Below are 22,631 nucleotides of genomic sequence, written 5' to 3'. Positions count from 1 at the left end.
CGTCTTTCAAGTGTGCCTGCTCCCCTATGTAGCTGAGTTGACAGTTTTTATTTTATTTGCCGTCAGGATGACTGAGTTATCACCTGAACCTTCGGTTTTCCCCACATTTTAAAAATTATTATTATTATTATTTTTTTTTTTGGCAGTACGCGGGCCTCCCACCACCGCGGCCCCTCCCGTTGCGGAGCACAGGCTCCTGACGCGCAGGCTCAGCGGCCATGGCTCACGGGCCCAGCCGCTTCGCGGCACGTGGGGTCCTCCCGGACCGGGGCACAAACCCGCGCCCCCTGCACCGGCAGGCGGACCCCCAACCACTGCGCCCCCAGGGAAGCCCCCCCCACATTTTGACCTTAAGAAGTCCTTCCATAACTTTCAGAGGTTGGTCTCGTTACCCCAGGTGTTCCCTAGTTACTTCCATTAGGTATTGACTAGAAAAGGAAAACGGTGTGGTTGTCTGACGAGCTACTTAAGACCACAGTACTTCATATTTTAGTCTGGGGTCATTTGGTTGCAAGTAACAGAGATTCACATAAAATACCTTAGGCAAAATTGAGAAACTTATTGAAAGGGTGTAGAGTTATTTCATGAACCCCAGAGGAAGAGCGTTCAGACTCGGTGAGAAACCAGTCTAGTGCTTTATCTATAAAGACTGGGAGAAGACTCGTTTTGCCAGCTTTTGCTGAGTTAGGCAGGAGTAAATCTAGTGTTGATCTTTAAATTGTGGAGATGATATGTATCTATTTACTTTATCTTTGAGACTCGAGTTGTAATTATAAGACAACATGAAAATTGCCACAAAATATCATGGTTTACTTGTCTGTCTCATACTGATCTTTAAACTCTGAAATAAAATCTTTCACTTAGTAGCAGGCTAAGTTTTGTAACTGGCTATGCAAATGTTAACTACTGTAAGAAACGTCCATTTTTCCATTTTCTTTCCTGTCTCTTTAAAAACTCTAATCAGGGTGCTTCCACTGATTTTACTTATCTTGTCAGATGAGTGAGTGAGGCCAGTAAAGAATTTACAAAAACCAAAGTATAATTATTAAAGATCTACTCTCTTCTAGGTATCCCGATTTCTGAGTTCTTCTCTCCTATCCTTGATATTTATACCTTAGAGAATTATACTTTGGAGAAATAGTGGACATGAAATTATTTCTTTCCTCGGTACCCCACTCACCCTTAATAAATCTGCTCTAGCCCTGTGATTAGAGAGTCTGCTCCCAGAGAAACTTCTAAACGGGCAAGGCCCCCATAACCCCATATCCTTGGCCACAGCAGATAGAACTGGGGTTTAATATCTGACCCAAATCAATTGCTGTCTCAAAGGAAGTTCTTGGAGTAAAGACCAAATAAGGACAATAATCGCATGACAAAATTTTTTAGTATGTGATCAGCAAAAGAAGAGAATATCAGTCTACAGGACAGAGTGCAGTAAGAGAGTTCTTAGGAGACCAGACATGTGTCCCTGGAAGTTCAAATGCATATGTGAGTGTAATGACCTAAGCTGTTTCTTACCCAAAAGATGAAAAACTTGCTAAATTAGTCCATGTTGACAAAGATATTGAAAGAAGCAACAGCAGTGTAGCCTTTATTAGCCTGGCAAGGACATGCAAGTTTGCCATCAGTCAAGGGACATTAGGTTTGAGCCATTTACCAGTCCCCAATCCAGAGGCTATCATCTAGGTAAGAAGAACCCAGGGGCAAGTTGGATCTGTGAAGTCATTGGAAAAAGTCATCTAGAAAGCACATGACCCACACCAGACAACTCTACAGTGAGGACACTCCCAATAGGTCCTCTAAAGAATTTGTACTTGTGGCCATGCAGGATATCAAAGACAAGGGACTGAAGCAGAATGAGTTACGTGGAAGATTATTGCTTCTTTCTTTTAATCCCATATCTCCACAATCTGATTTTAGAGGAATATGAAGCAGAAGAGGGAAGAGAGTACAATCATAAGGCAGGAAAGGCTTTGAATTAGAATTTTCAGTGGAATTTTAACTTAGATTGGTCTAAACTTTTTAATGTTAAAAAGTGATTATTATTGTGATAATATGTTCTAATAACAGAATATGGCCATAGCTACCCACATGATTTTTGAGACTGACAGATGTCAGAAGACCCAAAGAAGTAATTTCCGACATGTCCCAGCTAGTGTTTCTAAATGAGAGGAGCCTGAAACCTGAGTTCAGACAATTTTGACTTCAGTGACTCCTTAGAATGCATGCAGTAGAAGGAGAGAATAGGAAAGCTACCTGATAAGAATGCGATATTCTCTAAGAGTGAGATTGGGTTGTTGCAAAGGGGTACAAAATAGAACATAATTATTATAAGACACATTACCATTTAAGGAAAATGGTTAAAAAGCCATCAGACCATGTTAAAGACCTTGTAACCATTACAGAACTGAGTTTTGGAATCCAAATGTCTTCAGAAATCTAGAAAGGTTAAAAATAGATATTGATGGTCATATACTAAACCAATGGACAAAATCTGACCAATATACCTTGATGTTAATACACCCTAGGATTACTGGTGGAGACAGTGGTTCTCACTGTTAGATTTAAAGAATGGCTATTGTTTATGACGGTGAAGGAGATGAGAAAAATTTAGGATTCATTTGTCCAGAGGAAATTTTTTACAGTCTGAAACAGTGCATCAAGATTTCTCCAGATATCATTTACCTACCAGTGACTGGTGTGGGATGGTATTTGAAGGTGTTGGAATATTTAGGTAGTATAATTGTATTTGGAAAGACTTCAGGAGGAAAAATCTGAATCCTTAGAGGGTTATACTATCTCAAGGAAGCTGAATAGAAAATATTTCCTAAGAAGTATTAGTTCTGATGTGACCATGACTCTGTTAATTATATAGCAGACATAGTTTCTCATCAGGGGAAATCTTGTCCTTATCTACTACCCTCCTCCCAGTTGATGTAGAGAAGTGACAATGCTTTGGAAGTTCAGCTGGTGTTTAGGAATGTCAATCAAGGATTCCACCTGGGGGCTTCCCTGGTGGTGCAGTGGTTGAGAGTCCGCCTGCCGATTCAGGGGACACAGGTTCGTGCCCTGGTCCGGGAAGATCCCACATGCCACGGAGCGGCTGGGCCTGCTGAGCCTGCGCGTCCGGAGCCTGTGCTCCGCAACGGGAGAGGCTGCAACAGTGAGAGGCCCGCGTACTGCAAAAAAAAAAAAAAAAAAAAAAAAAAAAGATTCCACCTGGATCCTGCGTCTCTCACTGATTTGATTTGTGAGCATTTGGTTAGCACCAAGCTCCTTCCCATCTGTAAGCTAATGCCCATGGCAGCTGTGGGAGAGAAAGGGCTGACACTACCACCACCTGGAGCAGGTATTCTAAACTCTAGGCCAGTGTTTCTGAACCATGTCTGATAATGAGAACCACCTGGGGAGATTTTTTAAAATTCAGAAATTCTGATTCAGGTAATCTGTTTTTCCTTTTAAAATCTCTCCTTGTGAATTTAATATTTTGCAAGGGTTGAGAACCACTGTTTGGTTTTGTTAAGGTAACAATGGTTTATAGCATTATATGTTTCTTGTATACAACATTATATTTTGACTTCTATATACACTGCAGCATGTCCATCACTATAAGTCTGGTTTCCACTCATTACCATATGGTTGACTCCCTTTACCCATTTTACCCTTCCCCCACCCCCTTCCCCTCTGGTAACCACTAATCTGTTCTCTGTATCTATGTATTTTCTGTTTGGTTTGTTCATTTATTTTGTTTTCTTTTTTTTACATTCCACGTATGAGTGAAATCATACGGTACTTGACTTATTTTACTTAGCATATTAATGCCCTCAAGGTCCATCCATGTTGTTGCAGATAGCAAGATTTCATCTTTTTATGGCTGAGTAGTAGTATTCCATTGTATGTATATATGCCACATCTTTATCCATTCATCCATTTATGGGCACTTAGATTGTTTCCATATCTTGAGTATTGTAAATAATGTTGCAATGAACATAGGGGTGCATATATCTTTCCATTTAGTGTTTTTGTATTGTTTGGTTAAATATCCAGAAATGAAATAGCTGGATCATTTAGTACTTCTAGTCTTAATTTTTTGAGGAATCTCCATTGATATAAGTGGGGTGTTAAAAGTTCTAACTGTAGTTGTGTTCCTGTCAATTTCTCCCTTTGGGTCTGTTAATAATTGCTTTAAATATTTTGGTGCTGTTATATTAGCTGCATATATATTAATAACTGTTATGTCTTGATGAATTGTCCTGTTTATCACTCTATAATGTCCATCTTTGTCTCTTGTTACCTTTTTTGATTGAAGTTTATTTTGTTGGATGGATGTGGCTATACCCACTTTCTTTTGGCTGTCATTTGTTTGGAGTATCATCTTCCCTCCCTTCACTTGGAGCTTCAGTTTGTCTTTAGAGCTGGATGAGTCGCCTAGATATAGCATATAGTTGGGTCTTGTTTTTAATCCATCCATCCACTCTATTTCTTTTGACTGGTGAATTCAACCCATTTACATTTAGGGGGATTACTGATAAATGAGGACTTAGTACTGCTATTTTGTCTTTTGTTTTCTGGTTCTTTTATATCTCCATTGTTTCTTTTTCCTTGTGTTTATGTCTGCCATTTTAGTCTGGCAGTTTCTATGATGTTTTTCTCAGTGTTCTCTTTTTTTATATTTCGTGTCTCTGCTCTAGATTTATGTTTTGTGGTTACCGTGAGGTTTGTATAAAATGTGTCATAGGTAGAGAAACAACAGTGTGGCGTGAACATGGGGAAGCAAAAGAAAACACGGAAGTATGCAACCATGAAGCAAATGCTTAGTCTCAGAGATCAGAGGCTTAAAGAAAGGGATAGATTAAAACTGAAAAAGAAAGAAACAAAAGATCCCAGTGCACTCAAGGAAAGAGAAGTCCCCCAACACCCTTCCTGCTTATTCTTCCAATATAGCACACAGCTGGGCCCACCTTACCACATCCTGGTTGATACCAACTTTATCAACTTTTCCATTAAAGCCAAACTGGACTTAGTGCAGTCAGTGATGGACTGGCTGTATGCCAAGTGTATCCCTTGTATAACTGACTGTGTAATGGCTGAAATTGAGAAATTGGGGCAGAAGTATTGAGTGGCTCTAAGAATTGCCAAGGATCCAAGATTTGAACGATTACCATGCACACACAAAGGAACCTATGCAGTTGACTGCTTAGTACAAAGAGCAACTCAGCACAAGTGTTACATTGTGGCCACAGTTGACCAGGACCTTAAACAAAGAATCCGGAAGATCCCTGGAGTTCCCATCATGTACATTTCTAACCATAGGTACAACACTGAGCAGTTGCCAGATGATTATGGGGCCCCTCGGTTCTAATTCTTAAAAGACAAATTTCCTCTGCCTTCCTTTGACCAACTTTATCTTTTGCCAGTTCATTAAACATGCTATAGCATGAATTATTATTCCACTCACCCATATGCTCTGTAATGAGCTGAGTATGGTTAAATATACTCACTTTTTAATGTTGTTTTGAAAATTATATTTTGTGTCATTTTAAAATCTGTTGCATCTTTTTATAAATCAAATAATTGCTCACATAAAAAAAAAAGTCTCATAGGTAAAATAGTCCTTTTTCTCCTGATAGTGTCTTATCTTCATTTGCCTACATGGCCTCCATCCTTTTCCTATTCCCCTTTTATGTTTTTATTGTCTCAAATAACCTCTTTTTATGTTGTGAGTTTGCTACCAAATAGAAGTAGCTAATGTTAATTTATACTGCTTTTTTCTCTTTAACCTTTATGCTATAATTAAATGTTTAACAGTCTATTCTGATACAGAGTAGCAATTTTTTGATTCTGTCTATTTATCACCTTACTCAGAGTTTTCTGTACTTTGCCCTTTTTTTTTCTGGAAGAAGAGTTCCTTTCTACATTTCTTGTTAGACAGGTCTAGTGGTGATGAACTCCCTCAGCTATTGTTTGTCTGGGAAAGCCTTTATTTCTCCTTCATATCTGAAGCATAACTTTGCTGGATAGAGTACTCTTGGCTGATATTTTTTACCTTTTGATATTTTGAATATGTCATTCCACTCTCCTGGCCTATAGAGCTTCTGCTAAAAATTTTGTTGATAGACTAATGGGGGTTCCTTTGGGGGTTACTGTCTTTTTTCCCCTGGTTGCCTTAAAAATATTTTGTCATTGAATTTTGATAGTTTAATATAATGTATCTTGGAGAATGTGTTTTTGCATTGAAGTACTTAGGTGTTCTCTTAGCATCATGACCTGTATATCCAGTTTCTTCTCCAAGTTTTGGAAGATCTCAGCTATTATTTCTTTAAATAAGCTTTCTGTCCCCTCCTTCATCTCTTCTCCTCCTGGGATAACTATTATCCCTATGTTGCCTTTTCCAGTGAAGGCAGATTGTTCTTGTAGAATTTCTTAATTTATTTTTAGTTCTTAGTTCTCTCTCCTCTTCTACCTGAATTATTTCTAGATTTTTATCTTTGAGCTTGATAATTCTCTTTTCCATATGGTCTGCTCTATTTTCAATGTTTTCTAATGCATATTTCATCTCACTTTTTTTTAGTTCTTCCACTCCAGAATTTCTATGTGGTTCTTTTTTTTTTTTTTTTTGCAGATAGCATTTTTAATTTACAGAGGGGTTTGCCTACTTTCACTTTTTTTTTTAAAACATCTTTATTGGAGTATAATAGCTTTACAATGGTGTGTTAGTTTCTGCTTTATAACAAAGTAAATCAGCTATACATATACATATATCCCCATATCTCCTCCCTCTTGCATCTCCCTCCCACCCTCCCTATCCCACCCCTCTGGGTGATCACAAAGCATTGAGCTGATCTCCCTGTGCTATGTGGCTGCTTCCCACTAGCTATCTATTTTACATTTGGTAGTGTATATATGTCCATGCCACTCTCTCACTTCATCCCAGCTTATCCTTCCCCCTCCCTGTGTCCTCAAGTCCATTCTCTACATCTGCGTCTTTATTCCTGTCCTGCCCCTAGGTTCTTCAGAACTTTTTTTTCCTTTTTAGATTCCATATATGTGTCTTAGCATATGGTATTTCTTTTTCTCTTTCTGACTTACTTCACTCTGTATGAAAGACTCTAGGTCCATCCACCTCACTACAGAAAACTGAATTTCATTTCCTTTTACGGCTGAGTGATATTCCATTGTATATATGTGCCACATCTTCTTTATCCATTCATCTGTTGATGGACACTTAGGTTGCTTCCATGTACTGGCTATTGTAAATAGAGCTGCAATGAACATTGTGGTACATGACTTTTTTTGAATTATGGTTTTCTCAGGGTATATGCCCAGTAGTGGAATTGCTGGGTCGTATAGTAGTTCTATTATTAGTTTTTAAAGGAGCCTCCATACTGTTCTCCATAGTGGCTGTATCAATTTGCATTCCCACCAACAGTGCAGGAGGGGTGGTTCCCTTTTCTCCACACCCTCTCCAGCATTTGTTGGTTTTAGATTTTTTGATGATGGCCATTCTGACTGGTGTGAGGTGATACCTCATTGTAGTTTTGATTTGCATTTCTCTAATGATTAGTGATATTGAGCATCCTTTCATGTGTTTGTTGGCAATCTGTATATCTTCTTTGGAGAAATGTCTGTTTAGGTCTTCTGCCCATTTTTGGATTGGGTTGTTTGTTTTTTTGATATTGAGCTGCATGAGCTGCTTGTAAATTTTGGAGATTAATCCTTTGTCAGTTGCTTCATTTGCAAATATTTTCTCCCATTCTGAGGGTCATCTTTTCGTGTTGTTTATGGTTTCCTTTCCTGTGCAAAAGCTTTGAAGTTTCATTAGGTCCCATTTGTTTATTTTTGTTTTTATTTCCATTTCTCTAGGAGGTGCGTTAAAAAGGATCTTGCTGTGATTTATGTCCTAGAATGTTCTGCCTATGTTTTCCTCTAAGAGTTTTATAGTGTCTAGCCTTACATTTAGGTCTGTAATCCATTTTGGTTTTATTTATGTGTATGGTATTAGGGAGTGCTCTAATTTCATTCTTTTACATATAGCTGTCCAGTTTTCCCAGCACCACTTATTGAAGAGGCTGTCTTTTCTCCATTGTATATTCTTGCCTCCTTTATCAAAAATAAGGTGACCATATGTGTGTGGGTTTATATCTGGGCTTTCTATCCTGTTCCATTGATCTATATTTCTGTTTTTGTGCCAGTACTGTACTGTCTTAATTACTGTAGCTTTGTAGTATAGTCTGAAGTCAGGGAGCCTGATTCCTCCAGCTCCATTTTTCTTTCTCAAGATTGCTTTGGCTATTCGGGGTCTTTTGTGTTTCCATACAAATTGTGAAATTTTTTGTTCAAGTTCTGTGAAAAATGCCAGTGGTAGTTTGATAGGGATTGCACTGAATGCGTAGATTGCTTTGGGTAGTATAGTCATTTTCACAATGTTGATTCTTCCAATCCAAGAACATCTCTCCATCTGTTTGTATCATCATTAATTTCTTTCAGTAGTGTCTCAGTTTTCTGCATACAGGTCTTTTGTCTCCCTAGGTAGGTTTATTCCTAGGTACTTTATTCTTTTTGTTGCAGTGGTAAATGGGAGTGTTTCATTAATTTCTCTTTCAGATTTTTCATCATCAGTGTATAGGAATGGAAGAGATTTCTGTGCGTTAATTTTGTATCCTGCTACTTTACCAAATGCATTGATTAGCTCTGGGAGTTTTCTGGTAGCATCTTTAGGGTTCTCTATGTATAGTATCATGTCATCTGCAAACAGTGACAGGTTTACATCTTCTTTTCTGACTTTGATTCCTTTCATATCATTTTCTTCTCTGATTGATGGGGCTAAAATTTCCAAAGCTATGTTGAATAATAGTGGTGAGAGTGGAACACCTTGTCTTGTTCCTGATCTTACTGGAAATGGTTTCTGTTTTTCACCATTGCAACAATGTTGGCTGTGGGATTCTCATATATGGCCTTTATTATGTTGAGCAAAGTTCCCTCTATGCCTGCTTTCTGGAGGGTTTTTATCATAAATGGTTGTTGAATTTTGTGAAAAGCTTTTTCTGTATCTGTTGAGGTGATCATATATGGTTTTTCTCCTTCAGTTTGGTAATATGGTGTGTCACATTGATTGATTTGCCTATATTGAAGAATCCTTGCATTCCTGGGATAAACCCCACTCGATCATGGTGTATGATCCTTTTAATGTGCTGTTGGATTCTGTCTGCTAGTATTTTGTTGAGGATTTTTGCATCTATGTTCATCAGTGATATTGGCCTGTAGTTTTCTTTCTTTGTGACATCTTTGTCTGGTTTTGGTATCAGTGTGATGGTGGCCTTGTATAGTGAGTTTGCGAGTGTTCCTCCCTCTGCAATTTTTTGGAAGAGTTTGAGAAAGATAGGTGTTAGCTCTTCTCTACATGTTTGATAGAATTCACTTGTGAAGCCATCTGGTCCTGGGTTTTTGTTTGTTGGAAGATTTTTAAGCACAGTCTCAATTTCAGTGCTTATGATTGGTCTGTTTATATTTTGTATTTCTTCCTGGTTCAGTCTTGGAGGGTTGTGCTTTTCTAAGAATTTGTCCATTTTTTCCAGATTGTCCATTTTATTGGCATATAGTTGCTTCTGTTAATCTCTCATATCCTCAGTATTTCTTCAGTATCACTTGTTACTTCTCCTTTTTCACTTGTAATTTTATTGATTTTTGTCCCTTTTTTTCTTGATGACCCTGGCTAATGATTTATCAATTTTGTTTATCTTCTCAAAGAACCAGCTTTTAGTTTTATTGATCATTGCTACTGTTTCCTTCATTTCTTTTTCATTTTTTTCTGATGTGATCTTTATGATTTCTTTTCTTCTGCTAACTTTGGGTTTATTTTGTTCTTCTTTCTCTAATTGTTTTAGGTGTAAGGTTAGGTTGTTTATTTGAGATGTTTCTTGTTTCTTGAGGTAGGATTGTATTGCTATAAAATTCCCTCTTAGAACTTCTTTTGCTGCGTCCCATAGATTTTGGGTAATCGTGTTTTCATTGTCATTTGTTTCTAGGTATTTTTCAATTTCCTCTTTGATTTCCTCAGTGATCTCTTCGTTATTTAGTAGTGTATTCTTTAGCCTCCATGTGTTTTTATTTTTTACAGATTTTTTCCTGTAATTGATATCTAGTCTCATAGTGTTTTGGTCGGAAAAGATACTTGCTATGATTTCAATATTCTTAAATTTACCAAGGCTTGATTTGTGACCAGGATATGATCTATTCTGGAGAATGTTCCATGAGCACTTGAGAAGTGTATTCTGTTGTTTTGGATGGAATGTCCTATAAATATCAATGAAGTCCATCTTGTTTAATGTATCATTTAAAGCTTGTGTTTCTGTATTTATTTTCAATTTGGATGATCTGTCCATTGGTGAAAGTGGGGTGTCAAAATCCGCTACTATGATTGTGTTACTGTCAATTTCCCCTTTCATTGCTGTTAGTATTTGCCTTATGTATTGAGGTGCTCCTATGTTGGGTTCATAAATCTTAAAATTGTTATATCTTCTTCTTGGGTTGATCCCTTGGCCATTAGGTCGTGTCCTACTTTGTCTCTTGTAATAGTCTTTATTTTAAAGTCTATTTTGTCTGATATGAGAATTGCTACTCCAGCTTTCTTGTGATTTCCATTTGCATGGAATATATTTTTCCATCCCCTCACTTTCAGTCTGTATGTGTACCTAGGTCTGATGTGGGTCTCTTGTAGACAGCATATATACAGTTCTTATTTTTGTATCCACTCAGCCAGTCTGTGTCTTTTGGTTGGAGCTTTTTATCCATTTACATTTAAGGTAGTTATCGACATGTATGTTCCTATTACCATTTTCTCAATTGTTTTGGGTTTGTTATTGTAGGTCTTTTCCTTTCCTTGTGTTTCCTGCCTAGGGAAGTTCCTTTAGCATTTGTTGTAAAGCTGGTTTGGTGGTGCTGAATTCTCTTAGCTTTTGCTTGTCTGTAAAGGTTTTAATTTCCCCATCGAATCTGAATGAGATCCTTGCTGGGTAGAGTAATCTTGGTTGTAGGTTTTTCTCCTTCATCACTTTAAATATGTCCTGCCACTCCCTTCTGGCTTGCAGAGTTTCTTCTGAAAGATCAGCTGTTAACCTTATGGGGATTCCCTTGTATGTTATCTGTTGTTTTTCCCTTGCTGTTTTTAATATTTTTTCTTTGTATTTAATTTTTGATAGTTTGATTAATATGTGTCTTGGAGTGTTTCTCCTTGGATTCATCCTGTATGAGACTGTCTGCTTCCTGTACTTGACTGACTATTTCCTTTCCCATATTAGGGAAGTTTTTGACCATAATCTCTTCAAATATTTTCTTAGTCCCTTTCTTTTTCTCTTCTTCTTTTGGGACCCCTATAATTTGAATATTGGTGTATTTAATGTTGTCCCAGAGGTCTCTGAGAGTGTCCTCAATTCTTGTCATTCTTTTTTCTTTATTCTGCTCTGCAGTAGTTATTTCCACTATTCTATTTTCCTGGTCACTTTTCTGTTCTTCTGCGTCATTTATTCTGTTATCGATCCCTTCTAGAGAACTTTAAATTCCATTTATTGAGTTGTTCATTATTGTTTGTTTGCTCTTTAATTCTTCTAGGTCCTTGTTAAATGTTTCTTGTATTTTCTCCATTCTATTTCCAAGATTTTGGATCATCTTTACTATCATTACTGTGTATTTCCTATTCATTTGTTTGGTCTGGTCGGTTTTTACCTTGCTCCTTCATCTGCTGTGTGTTTCTCTGTCTTTTCATTTTGCTTAACATATTGTGTTTGGGGTCTCCTTTTCACAGGCTGCAGGTTCGTAGGTTCCATTGTCTGCCCCCAGTGGGTAAGGTTGGTTCAGTGGGTTCTGTAGGCTTCCTGGTAGAGGGGACTGATGCCTGTGTTTTGGTAGGTGGGCCTGGACCTTGTCTTCTGGTGGGCAGGACTGCATCCGGTGCTGTGTTTGGGGTGTCTGTGGACTTATTATGATTTTAGGCAGCCTCTCTGCTAATGGGTGGGGTTGTGTTCCTGTCTTGCCAGTTGTTTGGCATAAGGTGTCCAGCACTGTAGCTTGCTGGTCGTTGAGTGAAGCTGGGTGCTGCTGTTGAGATGGAGATCTCTGGGAGATTTTTGCCATTTGATATTACGTGGAGCTGGGAGGTACCTTGTGGACCAGTGTCCTGAAGTTGGCTTTCCCACCTCAGAGGCACAGGCCTGACATCCGGCCGGAGCACCAAGACTCTGTTAGCGACATGGCTCAGAAGAAAAGGGAGAAAGAAAGGAAGGAAGAAAGGAAGGAAGGAAGGGAGGGAGGCAGGAAGGAAGGAAGGAAGGAAGAGGGGAGGGAGGGAGGGAGGAAAAGAAAGAAAATAAAATAATTAAAATAAAAAATAGTATTAAAATAAAAAAATTAAAAAGTAATTAAAAAAGAAAGAAAGAAGAGAGCAACGAAGCCAAAAAACAAATCCACCAATGATAACAAGCACTAAAAACTATATTAAAAAAAGGCAAAAAAAACCCCTGACAGACAAAACCTCCTAGGACAAATGGTAAAAGCAAAGCTATACAGACAAAGTCGCACAAAGTTCACTGCCTCAATTTTGGGATGATTCGTTGTCTATTCAGGTATTCCACAGATGCAGCGTACATCGAGTTGATTGTGGAGATTTAATCCGCTGCTCCTGAGGCTAATGGGAGAGATTCCCTTTCTCTTCTCTGTTCACACAGCTCCTGGGGTTCAGCTTTGGATTTGGCCCCGCCTCTGCATGTAGGTCGCCTGAGGGCCTCTGTATTTCGCTCAAACAGGACAGGGTTAAAGGAGCCGCTGCTTCGGGGGCTCTGGCTCACTCAGGCTGGGGGAGGGAGGGGCACGGATGCGGGGCGATCCTGCGGCGGCAGAGGCCAGCGTGACATTGCACCAGCCTAAGGAGCATCGTGCGTTCTCCCAGGGAAGTTGTCCCTGGATCACGGGACCCTGGCAGTGGCGGGCCGCACAGGCTCCCCGGAGGGGAGGTGTGGATAGTGACCTGTGCTTGCACACAGGCTTCTTGGTGGCCGTAGCAGCAGCCTTAGCGTCTCATGCCCGTCTCTGGGGTCCGTGCTGTTATCCGCGGCTCGCGCCCGTCTCTGGAGCTCCTTTAAGCAGCGCTCTTAATCCCCTCTCCTCTCGCACCAGGAAACAAAGAGGGAAGAAAAAGTCTTTTGCCTCTTCGGCAGGTCCAGATTTTTTCCCACACTCCCTCCCGGCTAGCTGTGGTCCATTAGCCCCTTCAGGCTGTGTTCACGCCGCCAGCCCCAGTCCTCTCCCTGCGATCCGACCGAAGCCCGAGTCTCAGCTCCCAGCCCCGCCCGCCCCGGCGGGTGAGCAGACAAGCCTCTCGGGCTGGTGAGTGCCGGTCGGCACCGATCCTCTGTGCGGGAATCTCCCCGCTTTGCTCTCTGCACCCCTGTTGCTGCGCTCTCCTCCGTGGCTCCGAAGCTTCCCCCTCCGACACCCACAGTCTCCGCCCGCAAAGGGGCTTCTAGTGTGTGGAAACCTTTCCTCCTTCACGGCTCCCTCCCACTGGTGCAGGTTCCGTCCCTATTCTTTTGTCTCTGTTTATTCTTTTTTCTTTTGCCCTACCCAGGTACGTGGGGAATTTCTTGCCTTTGGGGAGGTGTGAGGTCTCCTTCCAGCGTTCAGTAGGTGTTCTGTAGGAGTTGTTCCACATGTAGATGTATTTCTGATGTATTTGTGGGGAGGAAGGTGATCTCCATGTCTTACTCCTCCACCATCTTGAAGGTCTCTCTCTTTGGTTCTTTATTAGAGTTTCAGTCTCTTTGGTAAAGCCTTCTTTCTGTTTGTTAATTTTATTCATGAACTCATTGGATTACCTTTCTGAGTTTTCTTGTAGCTTATTGAGCTTCATGACAACTATGTTGAATGTTTCTCAGTTAGATCATAATATTCCATGCCTTTAAATTTGGTTTCTGAAGAATTTTCATTTTCTTTCAGTGGCACAGTGCTACTGGGGTTCTTCATGGTGTCTGATAAGTTGTTCTGATGTGGTGCATTTTAAGTAGTGACTACCTTTCTTCTCTAGGTAAAGCTTTTTTTATTTGAGTCAAACGATCCAATAGATTGGTAATTAGAGGCCTTTCTTTTCTTTTTCACTAGGTGGCGCTATAGCACAAGTTTTTGGTTCTCTTACCTGCTCTGCCTCTGGCTGTTCTTTGAGAATGGGAACTTTCCCTTCTCCAACACTTCTGTCAGAGGTGTCACCTGGTGCCCTCATTGTCACTGCTTGTGCCTCCAGGGTTGCTGATGCCTCGATGCTGTCAGTGTCACTGCTGTCACTGGTGTTGCTGCTGGGGACACCAGGACACACCAGGACGGCAGGGCACCTCCACGGTGTTCAGGATTGCCTGGGCTGAGAGCACCACCATGATAGGGGAAGGGGGAAGGTATGCAGGGAGCTGGGGTCATGGGTGCCTTTGCCACGTTTGGGGTTGTTGGGTCATGGATGCCACCACTGTAGGTGGGGGAGCCAGAGTTGCAGGTGCCACCATAGCTGGAAGGATGGGGTCACAGGTCTCACTGCTGCTGCTGCTGCCAGTCCCCTGTGGTAGTGTGTACTCCTGCAGCCAGGAGGCTGGAGTCACGTGCACTACTTCTCTTGTTGCTACTGGGTTCTCTTGGGCTTCAGGCTTAGCTGCTGTAGCGGGGAAACCAGGATTTCGGGCACCACCTCTGCTGTACCCCTGTTTCTGCCTCTTCTGTGTGGTCAGTTCACCCACCGTTCGATATACCGATGTATGGAGCTCTCCGACGTCCTGACGTATTGGGCAGAGGAACGTTTTGTTGAGTTACAGATGTTTTACGGGTGGTAGATTGAAGAGGAGAGACAGAGAGTGTCTCACGTCACCATGATGCAGCTGTCACTCCCAGGAACCTCTCTATTAATCAAAACATCTCCATTTGAGTTCTACGAATTTCAGTCATTACATGTCATACGTGGGTGCTGGCGCATAAGTCTTATGAGTGGTGGTATATTTTTAAAAATTAAATATGTGGAGAAAGAAAATGCTGGCATTTGCTAGTCTATGGCTAAAAGCTCAATCCCCCATTCATAAACTAGACATTTTAGCACTGAAGCAGGCTACATGGTTAAATTTAAGGTATATATTTGGAGGGTCTTTTCAAGAGTAGACTGGTAACAGCAGCCCTCGCTTCCCAATTATGTCCTTACTTGTCCCGAAGTGAATGGGATAATACTATAAAGTTAGCTAGCCACAGGAGTATGCTTAATCATTTGTTACTGGTCAGGGTTCAGCCAGAGAAGGCGAATGCTCTGTAAGACAGTTTTTACCCTCAGAGCACTGACACCCTCTGCTGGGTTATAAATTGGCTGGGCCTCTCAAAGTTGGGGTGGGCAGAGACACTGATAATCTGGGGCTTCCATCAGAGGTTTTACCAATAGCAGCCGAGGATTATATAACTTTAAATCTAGTATCTCTCTAGGTAGAAAGGAAGGACTGAAAAATGCATCCTTTGGGAAGATTTGCAAGTGCAGATGAGAGTGGAGTGAGAAATGAGCATTCCTGGCATCTTTCCTAAAAGTGTGAGAACCATATTCTGAGAATGAGAGAAATTATCATTAATGAGTGGTATATGATATGATATACTAACGCCTAGTGCATGGGCTATGGAAGCAACCGATATTGCTTCAGAAACACTGCTCCTTCGTGCTGAGAGTGATACATGATGACTTCAGTGCTCTAGGGAAGAAACATGCCAGAGCTGATAAGAAAGAAGGCATGATTTGGCTCCATTATGGCAAAGGATGTTTACACAAAATGTGACTCCCTGCCCCCAAGAAAAATATCACCAGTAGGTCAGCCTATTTAGAAAATGATCCAGCCATCAAACTCTATAATCAGTATGCATTGGCTTTCTTTCTTTAGTACCAGAAAGACAATATCTGGACAAACTTTTCCAAGTTGTGAATCACTTTATAATTGCTATGTCCAGGAAATTCCAAACTGAAATCCACCCCATCCCCTGTTTCCTTTCCAACCAAGTGGGGTATTTTTTTACTCAATTAACCTGGGAATTTTTTTCCTTGTTGGAGATCTAAATGTCCCTTTCATTGCCAAAGGGATCCATAACCTAAAAGATTTAATAAGATTTTATTAATCATACTAGGAACTCTCCGATGGGGGAAAATAAAAGGGGGGAACAAAATTCCAAGTTAAAACATCCAGTGTCACAAAGAATGCTGCTGTTGGCTTCCCTCTGTATCCATTAATGGACAAATCAGAGTCTGAGGCCTATCCATTTCTCTTTGCGGACTGTTTCTCTCACACTGAAGGAGAAGCTACAAAAGGTTTTTGTCTATTGCCTCTAATATTGATTCCTCATAGCAATGAGATAGAAAAAAATTCAAGATGCCCTGTGCAAAGCTTTGCTATGGATTTTAGTTTTGAATGGGCATAACAGAGTTTACGGGTAAAGTGGAACCCCTTGTCTGAAAGTATATAGGTTGGGATTCCATCCTGTGTGTATGGTGGAGCCAGAGACTCAGATATGAGGGGTAGTTCTATTAAAGAGGTTCTTAAAAGCCATCTGTCAATCAGGAAGCTTCAGGAAAGAAGCTCCACAACCCCCGCTGTCACCCGCAAGCTCAGGAAACTAACACAAAACCCATGACAGAACTTAATTTTAATCACCCATCTTACCTCAGAAAATTGTCTGACTGTGAGCTCCCCAAGACTGTGGGGCCGTCTTATTAATTTGCATATCAGTAGAACTTAAGACTGGTTGCTACACACAGGAGGTGCTCAAAATATTTGTTAAATGGAATTTCTTTCTCGTATTGATGAAGTTATTGACATCTTTATAGAATTGGGACTACTTAAAATGTTTCTCAAATACTTTAATTTCAAAATCCCTACCTTTAAGCAAAATTTTGTTGTCATAAATGATGTGGCTGAGCACTGTACTGGGACTCTTTCTCTGTTTCTGCTGAGTTTCCTAAAGGCTGAGAACAAAATAGCACGGGGCAAGAACTTGCAGTTTTCAGAGCGAGGCTGAACTCCCTACACAGACCCTGCATAGCAGGCGCCAAAAACTGAAGTTTTGACCCTCAGCTTCTCACCCATCTTGAGGGTATAAAAGAATTGAGGTGAAGAAGTCAGGGAGCCAGAGGAGGGATTGATTTGTTGACAGTATCTAGAGGAGGAGGGGCTTCAAGGAGCACATGGAGAGCTTCAGTGGGACCGTCATTGCTTAGGAACAGAATAGAATCATCTGACTCCTGCCTGAGAAAAAAATCTCTGGGGAGAGGTTGGTTCCCCAGAGAACTTGTGGCACTACTAGCATAGAGCTTTCCAATAGCTGTATGTACTCCCCAAAGTTCTTGCTTTTTTGGAGCAAAAGAACCTAAGTAGGGGTATTGGCTTGTGGTCTCAATGCACAGAATACTGCCCAAGGGAGTTTCTGCCAGAGATGTAATCTGACCAGAAAGAAGCTGAGGGGGAGATTATAAATTGACAGCTGAAGGAGAGGCATTGCCCTGCAACAGAGCTGAAGTTGGAGGGGCTCAGTCAGGACCTGCTTTGTAACTTGTGGGACCCAGTAAAGAAGGAAAGCTCGGGGTTCTCTTCTTCAAAATTTATTAAAAATTTCAAGATGGCCATGACAGAGCATTTAGACCAAGCCTGGGGCCCCTCTAACCTGGTGGTCCTGAGCATCCACACAGGACTCACACCAGTGAAGCTGGCCCTGGACACAGTAGTGAAATCACACAGCTCACAAAAGTTCCCAAAAGTTGCCTCAAGAGAACTTAAGCCTAAACTTCTGCCACAGCCAGAGAAAATCAGTGGGGATTATAGAGATTTCAATGAAAGACGTCTCTTTACCTCTCTTCCCTCTTCCGATCCTCCAGGAGTAAGAGGCAGCCTAGTAAGCAGGAAGATGAGTAGAAACTAGGCAGAGAAGTCAGCCTGAATGTTTGTCATCACCGGACCACTTCTCCCCACTGCAGAAGCAGACAAAGTGACGAAGGGGAAAGCTTAGCTTTACATGAAGTTTAGAATTTTAAGTATTTTATAAGATGGACATTTTAATTACTGAAATAAGATATTTTGAGAAGGAAACAAAAGTAACTTGACAACTTTTTTTTTAACATCTGAGACTTGCCCAAGATTTTTGCAAGGTGGTCATGAAAAAGAGGCCGACATATGACATAGTGGGTTTACAGGACAGTGATGGGAAAGAATAAAGGTACTTTATGAATGTGCCCCCGAAGAATTCTGCTGGTTCACTGTAATGGTTTCAAATGTTTTTTAACTTATTTACTCAAACTCTTCTGGGTAAACGCGCGCGCACACACACACACACACACACACACACACACACACACACGGGTGCCCACATATATAGATGGACTTTAGGGTATACTTACATGAACATAACAGATTATTCGAGGTGAAGAAATTGAACTAGTGACTTAATTGAGAAATGTTTCAGAATTACATCAGTTACAAGCCGCAGCAAAAACAGAGCTGATAATCAAAAAAAAAAAAAAAGTGTGCATTTAAAATACTTTTTGTTGTTGTTTCACCTACATGAGAGAAATGCTCTAGGAATCTGAACTACGGAGGTGGGAGATAACTCTAGACCAAGGGAGAAATACAAAAAAGGGCATTTTGGTAAAGTGTTCAATTTTAAAGTTATAATTAAATCATCTGCAACCAACCGGCAAGAAATGTGCTTTTACTGCCCTCAAGTGGTTTTAGTTTGTCACTGCAACATCTCTATTTCAAGAGTGCTTCCATCACGTTCACATCTTAGAGAATATTTGACAAAAGATATCTGGAATAAAGACTTTTAATGCTCAAATATTTTCCAAATAATCCAGTAGATTAAGTAGCTTTATGTAATTGTGTTGAAATATGTCCACTCTATACAGATTTGCAAAATTAGTTGGTTTTGTCTTTTTTAAAAAATTTGTGTGTGATTGCTTCATGAGCTCTAAGCTAACTGGTTAGTGTTTGGGTAGGCAAAGGGTTTGGGGATAACTTTATATTCCAAATTAAACACGCAAGCAGTCTCATTTCACGCAAATGTTCAGAGAGTTCATACCTCGACATCTAAGAACTGTTTGCTTGCTTCCCCTTCTACCTCACAGGAAGCTCCTTACTACCTCCCTGGGTGCTGGGTCTGTGCAGAACTGGCTGGTCGGTCCACTATGTTGCTGGCTTGGATTCTCCTTGGCTCTTTCAGATACTGCCAGCCCCTTGCAAACCCAGGCTTGGAGGGGTTGCTTGCAGTTCCTGCTCCCAGGGCATCTATTCCTGACCATGGAAAGGCCTTTCTAACTCTGCTGGTTTTCAGCAGCCTTCTTCTTCACACACACACACACACACACACACACACACACACACACCGCCCCAAGGAAACACAAGGAAATGTCTAGATGCCCTCCTATAATAGAAGAGCTCCTATTAATGCAAGGGATCTGTCTTGGGCCCTCTTTTTTCTGAAACCTCTTATTCCTCAAATGTTAGCTCCAACAGAATCTCCTGGAAGATTTGTTAAAACACTGATATCTGGGCCCACCCCCCGAGTTTCTGATTCAGTAGTGGTGGAGTGGGTTCCAAAGACTTGCATTTCTAACAGGTTCCCAGGTGATGTGGGTGCTGCTGATTGCAGGACCATCCTTTATGAACTGCTGGCTTAAATCAGTATTTCCCCAATTCACATTAAGGTATAAGTAAAAAACAATCAAATGTATACTTCATTCTGGGTGTATTTTATGTTGATTGGTCTTCCCCCTGACCCCAAGCCACAGGAGGACTTAGATCTTCGTCAGGAGAACCCAGTGATAAACGCCGTAAAAATGTTGAGGCCTCTCGAGAGGCCCGTGGCCCCCAGAACTTTCTCACTAGTTCACACTCAGCCTCCAGCAGTTTGTGAAAATGAGCATTTGATGTTCCTACCAGTTGATGGCCCTAGTGGCTTCTGCTTCAGGTAAGCTGCCTGGCTGTGACTCTCTGGATTCACCTATCTATCAGTATTATTTTCCTATTGCTACTGTATCAAGTTACCACAAGCCTGATGTCTTAAAACAACACAAGTTTATAGTTCTGGAAGTCAGAAATTTGTATGGGTCTCACTGGGCTAAAATCACTGAGTTGACAGGGCCCCATTTCTTCTGGATGTTCCATAGGAGACTCTTTTCCCTAATTTTTTCCACCTTCTACAGCCCACCTGCATTCCTTGATGGTAAATCCATTCCTCCATCTTGCAAACCATTAACACAGGGCAGAGTACGTTTCACATTGCCTCCCTCTTCTACTTTTAGGGCCCCTTGTGATTACTTTGGGCCCAATCTATAATCTATTTACCTGTTAGTTGGTTAGCAACCATAATTCCATCTGCAACCTTAATTTCCCTTTGCTGTGTAAAGTAACATATTCACAGATTCCAGGACTTAGGATGTGAACTTCTTCGGGCAGCTATTATTTACCTACCACCACTTGTCTCCAGATTTCAGGGGAATTTCCCCTACAACCTCAGTTCTCTAATGTGTCTAAAAATAGTTGCTGATTGTTCTTATTTGTTCAGCTTTCTCTTATTCTAAGGACAGGAGCAATGACTTCTAAGCTCTTTACATTATCAGGGCTAACACTGGAAGTAGTCATTTTTCGTACTAGATCTAGAGTTCTTACATAGCAATAACTGAATCTCTTACGTCTTTTGTCTGTAGCCTTAGACACACAAGTTTTAAGAGAGAGGATGTGGAAGGAAGTTAATCTGTCCATTATAAAGACTTTGCTTTAAATTTGAGGAATTTAGAGGAAAAGACAGAATATAAAAGATTTACATTTCACAGAAGTCAGTATTTTTTCACGTAGTCTTTTGAAAATAAATAAGAGGACAATTGAAGCAGGCGAGGAGACTTATCACAGAATTATAATCTGAAAGCCATGCCTTGTATCATCTTTTATACGCTTTGCATTTCAACAGAAATGTATATTCTATTCCAATTAATTGGGTTAATCTGGAAAACTTAAAAACCAGAGCACATTATTCTAGGGAAATTAAAAAATGTGTGTATATCACTTAAACTACTTTCTAATCATAGTCAAAGAGTACATTTAAATACAACTCCTGAAGCTAAGCATTTAATAGTGATCTGTTAGAAATAGGGGAAAAGGTTTGAAAATTACCCATGTACTGCAGTGTTGCTGAAATGTATATAATGGAGAAAACAGTTGCAAAATGACATGCAGGTGTGCAGGGGTGCTAGGGGACTTAACATGATTTCATTGCAATATGAAAGGCATTATTGCATTATTATGTATGCATTATTAATCAGCAGGATCCATAATTTGATGATAATTATGTTAACACTTTTTTGAAATGTTTAGACAAGTGTTGATATACATTTTCCATTTACGTCTGGCAGAAAGTCGCAAAGTCTTCCCTCTCTTGTCTTTCTAAAGTATAACCACATAGTTGGCTAGGGATTTAGGAAATGTGGTAAATTGTGAAGCATCCATTTCTTTACCAGAGTATATTTCACATCCTATATATTATATCAGAGGGTGCAAACTGTTAGCCTCAGGTAAAGTTTGGTCTGCAGACACATTTCTTTGGGCCATATCTTTTAAAAAAAATATTAAATTAGTTCCCAGTATTTAACAGACAGAAGACTGAAATTTTAAAATTTTGGATTTTTAGCTTTTATATTGGGAACACATTTCCATAATTAACAGAAGACTGATATGAGAAGAAAGTCCCTTTTTGGGGAGGGGCCTGGAAGGCACAGGAGGGAATGCCTCTTTGGTTGGCAATGTTCCTACCATTCTCTACTGTATTACATCCATTCTATGCATTAATGCCCCTGTAGGCATTGGAGTTTGCACCCCTGACACTTTCCCTTGCCATGTCAGTCGGTGGTGAGTTCACAGACATCTAGCAATCTCTAAATTTATAGTGGACACGAGGATGCAATTACGTAGAAGAGCCCAGCCATAGAAATTCTAATACCCATAAACAGCTGAATCTGTTCATCAGCGTTAGTAATCATTGGTATGCTCTAAAATTTGTAAACTGCAGTTGAAAGGAAGTCTTGTAGCCAGATAATATCTGACTCATTTTTTTGTAGTATGATTAATTATACTATAAAAAGTATTTTTAAAATCCAGTCAGGGTTCTTTGGACTCGTAAACACAGACACTCAAACCCAAATGGGTTTAAAACTAAAAGCCAGGAGGGAAGGTTGGAATCTAGGAGATATTTAAGAAAACAGTAGTGAGAGTAGCAGACTGAGAACTGAGCACTGTGGGCTCTCTTTCTCTCAGTCTCCTGCAAAGTGTCCCTGCTTTTTTTTTTACTCTACTTTTGGCTACATTGGGTCTTCGTTGCTGCATGTGGGCTTTCTCTAGTTGTGGCGAGTGGGGACTACTCTTCATTGCAGTGCACGGGCTTCTCATTGCGATGGCTTCTCTTGTTGCGGAGCATGGGCTCTAGGCGCACGGGCTTCAGTAGTTGCAGTGTGCGGGCTCAGTAGTTGCAGCATGTAGGCTTTAGGGAGCGCAGGCTTCAGTAATTGTGGCATGTGGGCTCAGTAGTTGTGGCTCGCAGGCTCT

General features: G+C 40.6%; 1 pseudogene across 1 annotated transcript; it reads left to right on the top strand.

Annotated features, from left to right (window-relative positions):
- Window positions 1-4,748: 4,748 nt before the first annotated feature.
- On the top strand, window positions 4,749-5,545 carry LOC308617559 (rRNA-processing protein FCF1 homolog; annotated as a pseudogene). Its single transcript has one exon. The product of its transcript is annotated as an rRNA-processing protein FCF1 homolog (transcript).
- Window positions 5,546-22,631: the final 17,086 nt, after the last annotated feature.

This window comes from Mesoplodon bidens (genome assembly GCF_964165515.1).
Source record: "Mesoplodon bidens genome assembly, chromosome: 5".
NCBI classification, from domain to species: domain Eukaryota; kingdom Metazoa; phylum Chordata; class Mammalia; order Artiodactyla; family Ziphiidae; genus Mesoplodon; species Mesoplodon bidens.
Note: the sequence above shows the minus strand (reverse complement) of the source record. Positions and strands in the feature narration are given on the sequence as shown.